Raw genomic sequence first — 9,828 nt, 5'->3', positions numbered from 1 at the left:
CCGGTCAGCTGGGACTCAGGAGGCAGTGAACAGATGGGGGCGGAGCCAGCCAGAGATGGTATTTGCTGGTTCTCCGAACTACTCAAAATCTTCACTAACAGTTCCCCAGAACTGGTTAGAATTGGTTGAATGCCACCTCTGCCACAGATCCCCTTAACCATTTTCCCCCCAATTTTTCCAGAAAGCTGCTTCTTTCTGCCTAATGACTGAGTTGGTTCTGAATCATAAGATAGACAGCCAGTTTGGTCCAGTGTTTTAAGGTGCTGGCCTAGACACCAGGAGACAGTGAGCATGAAAGACCTTAGGCATGAAATGCATCTGGGTGCCTTTGGCCAATGGTCAAGAGACAGTGAGTCCTAGTCCTACCTTAGGCATAAAAGTCTCCTGCTTGACTTTGGACCAATCACCAGGAGATGGTGAGTTCTAGTTCTGCCTTAGGCACCAAAGCTGTCTTGAAGACTTTGAGCTGATCCCTCTCCCCCAGCCCCAACCCACCTCACAGCCCAACCCATCTCCCAACCCCATGTTATTGGGAAAATAGAAGGAAGAAGGAATATCAAGGATGTTCACCACCTTGAGTTATTTATAACTTCCAAAGGGAAGAGGACTGGTAGGGGACTGGAGACTAAAACACATGAAGAAGAGTTGCAGGAATTGAGTATGTCTAGTTTAATGATAAGAAGGACAAGAAGCAATGGGTGAAACTAATCAGGGAAGGAAGCAACTTAGAATTAAGGAGAAATTACTTAACAGTGAGAACAATTAATCAGTGGAACAGTGTCCTCCAGAAGTTGTGGGTGCTCCAACACCGGAAGTATTTAAGGAGATTGGACAACCATTTCTCTGAAATGGTAGAGGGTTTCTTGCTTGAGCAGGGGGTTGGACTAGAAGACCTCCAGGGTCCCCTCCAATTCTGTTTAGTTATTTTTGGCCAGAAGTCCAACTCAAGCTTTTTTTGGGGGGGCTAGGTAGGATCTTGATACAAAAGGCTATCTTGCAATAAAGGCTATATTGTTACACCCACCTCCCACCAACTAGGAAGCCCATATAGTGTGCTAACATTCACTCTGGATAAATACACCAAAAGAAGTCTTCTTTTATTGAGAAGCTGAGGACAGTGAGTGCCCGATCTGCCCTATTAAATGAGAATTATACTCAGTTATTTTTCTGGAGATTTTGCTCCTGGCCTGATAAATATGATGTGTCATTACTTTGATAGATGAAAGTAAGGAAGCACACCCAGCAACAAGGAAATAAATGAAAAGGGAGAAAGCAGGCAGCCAATCTGAAGCATATCTGATGCTGGGAAGCCCAGAAGCACTTGTCTTCAGAAAGCTAGGATCTCAGCTGGACTCCCCCAATTTAATGAAAGGGGGAGACTCAGTGAATATCCAAGGTGGAACATGAGAAGCACGAGCATATTAAGGACTGGTGTACCACCTGTTGTGGCCTGCCAGTGGCCAGAGGAGCTGGCAGCAGATTCGGACAGTGAGGAGGTTGAGGAGGAACATGGGCCAGTCGTGGAGTCTGGGGAAGGCTCTGATGTGGGCTCTGTGTCGGAGGCAGAGAGGGGGCCAGAGCCGTATGCCAGTTATCAGCTGCCTTCAGAGTCAGACATCAGTGAGGCAGATGAACAACTGGAGCCTGTTCTCAGTACGCGCATGCACAGAGTTGCCAGCCGAAGGGCACAGCTAAAGAACAGGGGTCGACTTGGGAGTAAGGCCACGGGTGGACGATGAATGGCCCCTCCCAGAGGAAATAAAAGAGGAGCGAAAGGGGAGTGGAGTTTGCAGGACACAATTAGTTCATTTAATTCGTTCATGACTCTCTGAGGCTCCTTGCCAGATTTTGCAGATATCAGCCTGGCAGCTCTCCAAGCCAGATAAGGTCTGTGACTGTAAATCCTCCCTTGAAAGACTTTGCTGGATGTGAATGAGCAGAATTCACAGTCAATTAATAAAAGAGGTTTTTGTCGGGACTAGGAATTTGCTTCATGTTCTTGGGAAGCTTAGGCCAGAACAAAAGGGGGGAGCTCAGTGAATCTCTAAGGTGGAACTTAAGGAGAACAGGCATATTAAGGACTGGTGTACCACCTCTCTAAATAGCCTGGGAGCAGGAAATTTGAGGAACAACGTTCTTCTTTCTCCATTCGATGAAACCAGATGTGAAGGTTAGGGCTCACTTTCCCGATGTCTCCTGCAAAAAAGAAGAGAGAGATATGACTCTTGCAGATGATTCTCAGAATTTCTCCAACTGAGGGTCAAAATCTGTGACTCTCAGATAAACAGTCCAGCTCCATGGGTAAATTTTACCAGTCAGAATTGACAGACAAGCTGTTGACCATCCCATTGGCATACACAGCAAAAGAAACTCCTGGGATATTTTTTATTACCAAGAGTTAAACTTTACTGACAAATCCATATGGGCACAGAAGAAGTAAAGCCAGTTCTGAGGTTTTGGCACGAAGAACAGCATAGTGAAACCCCATTTTCCTTCCCCAGGTTGCCCAGTGTCCACCAATACGGGTTCAGCATTTTTGGGTGAAGGGAAAAAATCTGCACCTTTCAAAAGTCTTCAGCTTTTGACTTTGGAGTTGCGAGATTTTCTTAGGCTACCAACAGCCCACGTAAATTCCTTTTCTCCCACCCAGCTTCCCACACATTCTAATTATGCCCCTTCCCCTAGCTTCTTTGTCAAGCTGCAGGCAGAAAGAGGGGCTTTCCAAGTCAACCTTGACATAAGCATTATAAGAAGCTCAGCTACTTCCAGGGTCTCTGGATCCAATGCCCATCTGGATAAGGTCTGGAGAACCATGTCACAGAGAGCTTTTTTTTTTAGAGGGCTGGCTTGGTATTTTAGCAACTGCAGTCCCAATGTCACTGTAATGCATCAAATTGAAGATTCAGGTCCTGAAGAGGAAAAACAAAATTAGGCTCTTCAGAATGTGTACCAAACAATCCAAAGATTCCTCAGAAGGTCTGCAGATGATCTCAACAAAGAGTTGAGTAAGATAACATCTATTCCACATAATCACATCTGCTAAATATTTAGCGGGTACATTTTTGCACAGTATGCTAATCTTGGTTCGTTTTAGTTCATTGTACAAATCTGGTCCATTTGATTAGTTCACAATTTAGCATCTCTTACACATCCTGGGTTGTATAAACAGAGGCATAGAATCAAGATCACGTGAAGGATTACTACAGCTTTATAAAACCCTAGTAAGACCACACCTGGAATACTGCAACAAATTTTGGTCACCATACTACAAAAAAAGATGTAGAGACTTTGGAAAAAGTTCAGAGAAGAGCAACTTGGATGATCAAAGGCCTGGAGACTAAAACAGATGAAGAATGGCTGCAGGATTTGGGTTTGGCTAGTGTAAAGAAAAGAAGAATTAGGGGTGACATGATAGTACTATTCCAGGATTTGAGGGGCTGCCACAAAGAAGAGGGGGTCAAATTATTCTCCAAAGCATCAGAGAAACAATGGTTGGAAACTAATCAAAGAGAGAAACAACCTGGAATTAAGGAGAAACTTCCGAACGGTGAGGATAATTAACTAGTGGAACAGCTTGCCTCCAGAAATCGTGGGCGCTCCATCACTGGAGGTTTTTAAGAAGGTAGTCACTTATCTGAAATAGTATAGGTTCTCCTGCTTGAGCAGGGGGCTGGACTAGAAGACCTCCAAGGTCCCTTCCAGCTCATTCATTCTATAATCTAGCAAATGGGTTAGGACAGAAACTAAATTAAACATGGTTTGTGAACTGAGTCATGCCCCTTCTCTTTATATTAAACTGCTTAACAGATCAACCTTTTCTCTACCTGCTGTCCTTCAAAAGAATTAGAATTTAAACCCCCATATTATTCAGATGCTATTGCTGAATATCCTAGGATATGGCAGCATGGGCAGTGAAGGCATGCTGAAATAGGTTGCTTGGACATCACTGATGCAATGATTCTCTGTTGGCTTCCAGGTGTAATTCAAGATGCTGGTTATTATCTATAAAGCCCTTCACAGCATAGGGTAGTTATATGAGGGACCGCTTATGTCCAATCCTCGTTTCTACCCTTCCAGTCAGTTCAAGAAGAGTGAATGTGCTTCGCTGCCCTCAATTAATGCCATCTATTGGGACCTAAGAAGATGCTATCACTGGCACAGAATCTCTCCAAAGATCCATCTCTTTGCTCCCACCCTGATGATGTTCTGAAAATGTCTTGTCTATGTTTTAATTTGGATATACAAGGATATTTTATCCCTCCTTTTGGAGGAGTCAGGCAGCCTGTGAGATAGATAGATAGATGGATGGATGGATGGATGGATGGATGGATGGATGGATGGATGGATGGATAGATGGATAGATGGGTGGGCGGACAGGCGGGCAGACAGAAAGACATTAATCTTGGATGGGGAATTCTATGAGTTATTGTATGTGGAGGGCATGAGCCAAGGTGGCGCAGTGGTTAAATGCAGCACTGCAGGCTACTGCTAGATCAGCAGTTCAGCGGTTCAAATCTCACCGGCTCAGGGTTGACTCAGCCTTCCATCCTTCCGAGGTGGGTAAAATGAGGACCCAGATTGTTGGGGGCAATATGCTGACACTCTGTAAACCGCTTAGAGAGGGCTGAAAGCCCTACGAAGTGGTATATATAAGTCTACTGCTATTAAACTTAGGAAAGGCTATTTTCCCATGGATGATAGACAGACAGACAGACAGATGATAGATGATGTATAGATGGGTGGATGGACGGACCGACAGACAGACAGACAGTAATCCTGGATGGGGAATTCTACGAGCTATTGTGTCTGGTGGGTATTAAACTTGGGAAAGGCTAATTTTCCCATGGATAATTGAAGGTCACACCACCTGGACCACGCTTTCCACAAGCGGAATGGAATGTGACACAATTCTCACAATCCTTTTCACTACCCAAGAGCTCCTTGGCAGCCAACCCTGGTATTCCTCATTAGGCATAGCTAATCTGGGCCAGAGATGTTTGAAAGCTTTGAGCATCCCTGCCTTGAACGGCTGCGCCATCTGGCCCCCGTGAATGGAATTCCTTTCTCCATTGTTGGCCCCTTTCTGATCGCAGATGCCGACTCATAGAAAGGAAAGGAAACAAGCCCCGATTCTCAGAAATGGCCAGCAAAAAAAATAAAAAATAAAATAAAACCTAGACTAAACTAAAAGCCTGCAGGCTTCCGATAGGGAAGAATTTACAACGTAAACTTGTTTTTCTAAAAAAGCCTCGGTGTGTTTTAAATGTGGAGAAGGCTGCCAAGAAAACTAGCAGCTCTATCCCTCCCCCCCCCCCGCCCAACTCTCCTCAATCCTGCAGGAGTGCAGTAAAGCAAACGTAACAGATGGGGCTTGGTTTGAACAAGCCTTGCTTTTTGTAAGTAGATAAGGCAAGGGGAGGGAATGCAAAAGAGCCAGCTAAAATATGTCTTGGAAAGTCAGAGGAAAGGACGACGTCTTTTGAAACAGAAGATAAAGCTTTGCAGGCAGCTGAATGTCAAAAACTTGGGTATTAGACATACAGTACATAATCCTGAATATAGACAGGTAAAAGTCTCTCTCTCTCTCTCTCTCTCTCCCTCCCTCTCATACATCTATATCTATATATCTGTCTTTATATCTGTCTTATCTTTCTCTAATCTTTATATCTTTCTATCTACCGACTTACCTACCATCTGTCTGTCTCTGTCTCTTTCTATCCACCTACTACCTATATCTTATCTTATCTTATCTTATCTATCTATCTATCTATCTATCTATCTATCTATCTATCTATCATCTATCTATCTATCTATCTATCTATCTATCTATCTATCTATCTATCTATCTATCATCTATCTATCTATCTATCTATCTATCATCTATCTATCTCTATCTATCTATCTATCTATCTATCTATCATCTATCTATCTATCTATCTATCTATCTATCTCTATCTATCTATCTATCTATCTATCTCTATCTATCTATCTATCTATCTATCTATCTATCTATCTATCTATCTATCTATCTATCTTATCTATCTTATCTCTCTATCTATCTATCTATCTATCTATCTATCTATCTAACTAACTATATCTATCTATCTATCTTATCTATCTTATCTATCTTATCTATCTATCTATCTATCATCTATCTATCTATCTAATCTACCTACCTACCTAACCTACCTACCCACCCATCTATATCTTATCTTTCTTATTTTATCTTTCTTATCTTATCTACCTTGTTTCCCGAAAATAAGATCTCCCCGGATAATAAGCCCAATCGCGCTTTTCAGCACATGCACTAAAATAAGCCCTCCCCCAAAAATAAACCCTGCCTGAAAATACTGCAACATAGCAGCAGCCATGAGGTGACTATGCTCGCCGCCCCCTGCACCTCAAAAATAATAAGACCTCCCTGAAAATAAGGAGAGGTGCTTATTTCGGGGGTCAAAAGAAAATAAGACCCTGTCTTATTTTGGGGAAAACACAGTATCTATCTATCTATCTATCTATCTATCTATCTATCTATCTATCTATCTATCATCTACCTACCTATTATATCTATCTATCTATCATCTATCTATCTATATCTACCTACCTACCTATCTATATCTACCTACCTACCTACCTACCTATTATATCTATCTGTCTGTCTGTCTATCTCTATCATCCATCTACCTACCTACCTTCCTACCTACCTACCATGTCTGTCTGTCTGTCTGTCTGTACCTACCTACCTACCTATCATCTACTTACCTATCTACCCAGTGGCAGATTAAGGCTCACTGATGCCTTAAGCACTGACAAAACTTGGTGCCCACCTCCTTTGTACATACAGTACAAATCTTGTTTTTTTTTCTTCTTTCTCAACTTTGTGGTGTCCCTTTGGGCCTGGTGCCCTAAGCACATGCTTAATCTGCTTAATGGTTAATACACCACTGTACCTATGTACCTATCTATATCTATCTGTAGATCAATCTCTATCATCTATCTATCATCTATCTATCATCTCTCTCACCATCTAGAGATGTAGAGATAGCAATATAGAGACAGAGACACTTGTAGTCTCACTGTAGATCTGAAAGCTGGCTGGCTGTCTTTGGACCAGTAGAAAAAGGATATAAATTACTCAAGCTGCAACAGTCATTTTCATTTTTACCATTCTCCAGATCTGTCAAGTAAATTTTGCAGGCATCTCACACTGCGTCCACTCTCAACCCAAGCCAGTGGGGGGTGCACACAAATAAACTTTGTCATGCCCTGCCCTTAGCAGTAGTCTGCTGCTTTTAACCTCCTTCTCCTCACCCGCCCATCATGAGAGGCTTTAGTTATACCAGACCTTGGGAAACTAATTTATAGTTCTTTGGCTCAAATCCATCCTTTCCTCTTCCCCCCCCCCCCCTCCAGTCTGCAATTGCTCTGCCTGTCCAAGTCTCAACAGCTGAGCCGAGTCCCTAAGGAGTCTCCCAGGGTGTTTTCAGAACACAGGAAGGTTGGAGGGGGCCGCATGCTGTAGAAGGCTATTTTATTTATTGCAACCCTACAGCTTTGGCAACAGCAGCCTGGTTTTTATAAAATAAAAAGCTGACATGCTGCACTTTAGATAGCTTGCAGCATACGAGGATGGGTTTTTCCCCCTTTTCTTCTTTTAAAATTTGGGAGCAACTAGCAAGAGAAACTCCCAAGTGGGTGATTTAATGTCCCTGCCAATGACTCCATTACTTTTGGAGTCCCTGCAATGGTACTTAAGTGATTGAAATGTGGGTATTTTTATTTGTGTGTGTGTGTGTGTGTCCAAGGTTGTGTGTTGGTCACCAAAAAAGGGGGGGGAAGGTCTCTGTTGATTAGCTGGGAGTTTAATTCATATTACTTAAAAATTTGAGACAAAGCTGACAGTAAAAGGTAGTTTATTTGATTTGTAGGGGGCCAAAGACTACAGAGAAAGGCAAAATATTGTTTCCCGATTAAAACAAATTCCAAACAATACTATTAATTACACTACGTATAAACATCTTCTGCTTTGAATCCAGTTCAGGAGACTCATATCATATTCTGTTTTGCACCGCTGTCCAGAGGAAGCAATAAGCCTGGAGTTTCAGTATTATTACAACAGAACTCTAGATCATCTTGATTGCACAAATAAACTTGGTCATGTGGCAACTCCAGATCGTATCTTCTATCTCAAGACGAGATCTTCTAAGTACAGACGTGTTTTTTAAAAGTAGCAATAGCAATAGGATTTATATACTACTTCACAGTGCTTTAAAGCCCCCTCTAAGTGGTTTGCAGAGTCAGCATCTTGCCTCCAATAATCTGGGTCCTCAATTTACTGACCTGGGAAGGATGGAAGGCTGAGTCAACCTTGAGCAATTCAGGATTGAGGGAATCAAACTCATGGCAATGTGAGCAGTTAGCCTGCAATACTGCATTGTGCCACCCATGGCTCTTAGTAAGAAGGAAACAGACTGTATTTTTTTCAGGTTACAAGGATGTTATGGAAGTGATTTCTTTGCAAATCTACAATGTTTGGAAACGGTTGACAAACCTATCAGAGATTGCTCCTTCCTAACCAGTAACTAGATATTAGAATTAGAATTCTTTATTGGCCAAGTGTGATTAGACACACAAGGAATTTGTCTCGTGTGCATAAGCTCTCAGTGTACATAGAATAGCGATAGACCGTTGTCATAGTCATTGTAAAAATACAATCACAAGATTAAACGTATCTCCACTAATTAATTCTCATTTGCCAGTTAGAGAAGAGCAAATTAGTTTCTATCCAAAACATGTCATACTCCCTCCCTTTTGAAGAAAAAAACTCAACCTCAAGTTTGCCTTTTGCTCAACCAAGTGAATGTCTTATATATGGACCTTTTCCCTCCAGTCTGCAACGTGACAGGGGGAAAATGTGACAGACATGTACATTCTTCCCTTGGCACGATGGCATATTAGGAAAACAGAGTCAGGCTGAGAAAAGTCTCCTCCAATGACCACACAGCTGATGCAAACCCATGGATGCACGCTACTCCCATTGTGGTATAAAACCTGGTTTAAAAACAAGAATTCCCCATCTGCCAAGAATCTGGCAAACACAAGAGGAAGATGCCGGGGTCCAAAATGATGGAAAACATTCTAAGTACGCATCATTTGATCAAGCACTATAGTTTAGAGCCGAGGTGGTGCAGTGGTTAAATGCAGCACTGCAGACTACTTCAGCTGACTGCAGTTCGGCTGTTCAAATCTCACCGGCTCAAGGTTGACTCAGCCTTCCATCCTTCCGAGGTGGGTAAAATGAGGACTCGGATTGTTGGGGGCGATATGCTGACTCTGTAAACCGCTTAGAGAGGGCTGAAAGCCCTATGAAGCGGTATATAAGTCTAACTGCTATTGCTATTTACGATCCAGACTCACTTGCAAAACCAAAGAATTGAGAGTTTGGCTCAAACTAACAAGGGTGTGTGAATGCAGCAATGGATTTTTGTCGCTACTCATTTATTGTGGGAATTGCTTCAAAGCTCCAGAATGGTGCACCAATCAAATCAATATAGCTCTCGATTGAAAACAGGTGGCCTACTATTAAATCCAGCAAATTATGGAAGAAGGAGGTGCGCTGCCCATTTCATCTCTCCATCTGCTTGATTATTCCAATCCACCTGCCTCGTGGCATTGTATATCCTCTTGACTCAGGGCAGCATGTTTTGCGGGCTCTCTTGCTTGTTTTTTTTTTCCTTACATCCCCCTAGGAAAAGTTGACGTCCCGGTAACAAAGACGCTGCTTCACTCAAGTCGTATATAGGAGCAGATATCAGACAGGTACCCTAG

This window comes from Thamnophis elegans, chromosome 16 (genome assembly GCF_009769535.1).
Source record: "Thamnophis elegans isolate rThaEle1 chromosome 16, rThaEle1.pri, whole genome shotgun sequence".
Taxonomy (NCBI): domain Eukaryota; kingdom Metazoa; phylum Chordata; class Lepidosauria; order Squamata; family Colubridae; genus Thamnophis; species Thamnophis elegans.
Note: the sequence above shows the minus strand (reverse complement) of the source record.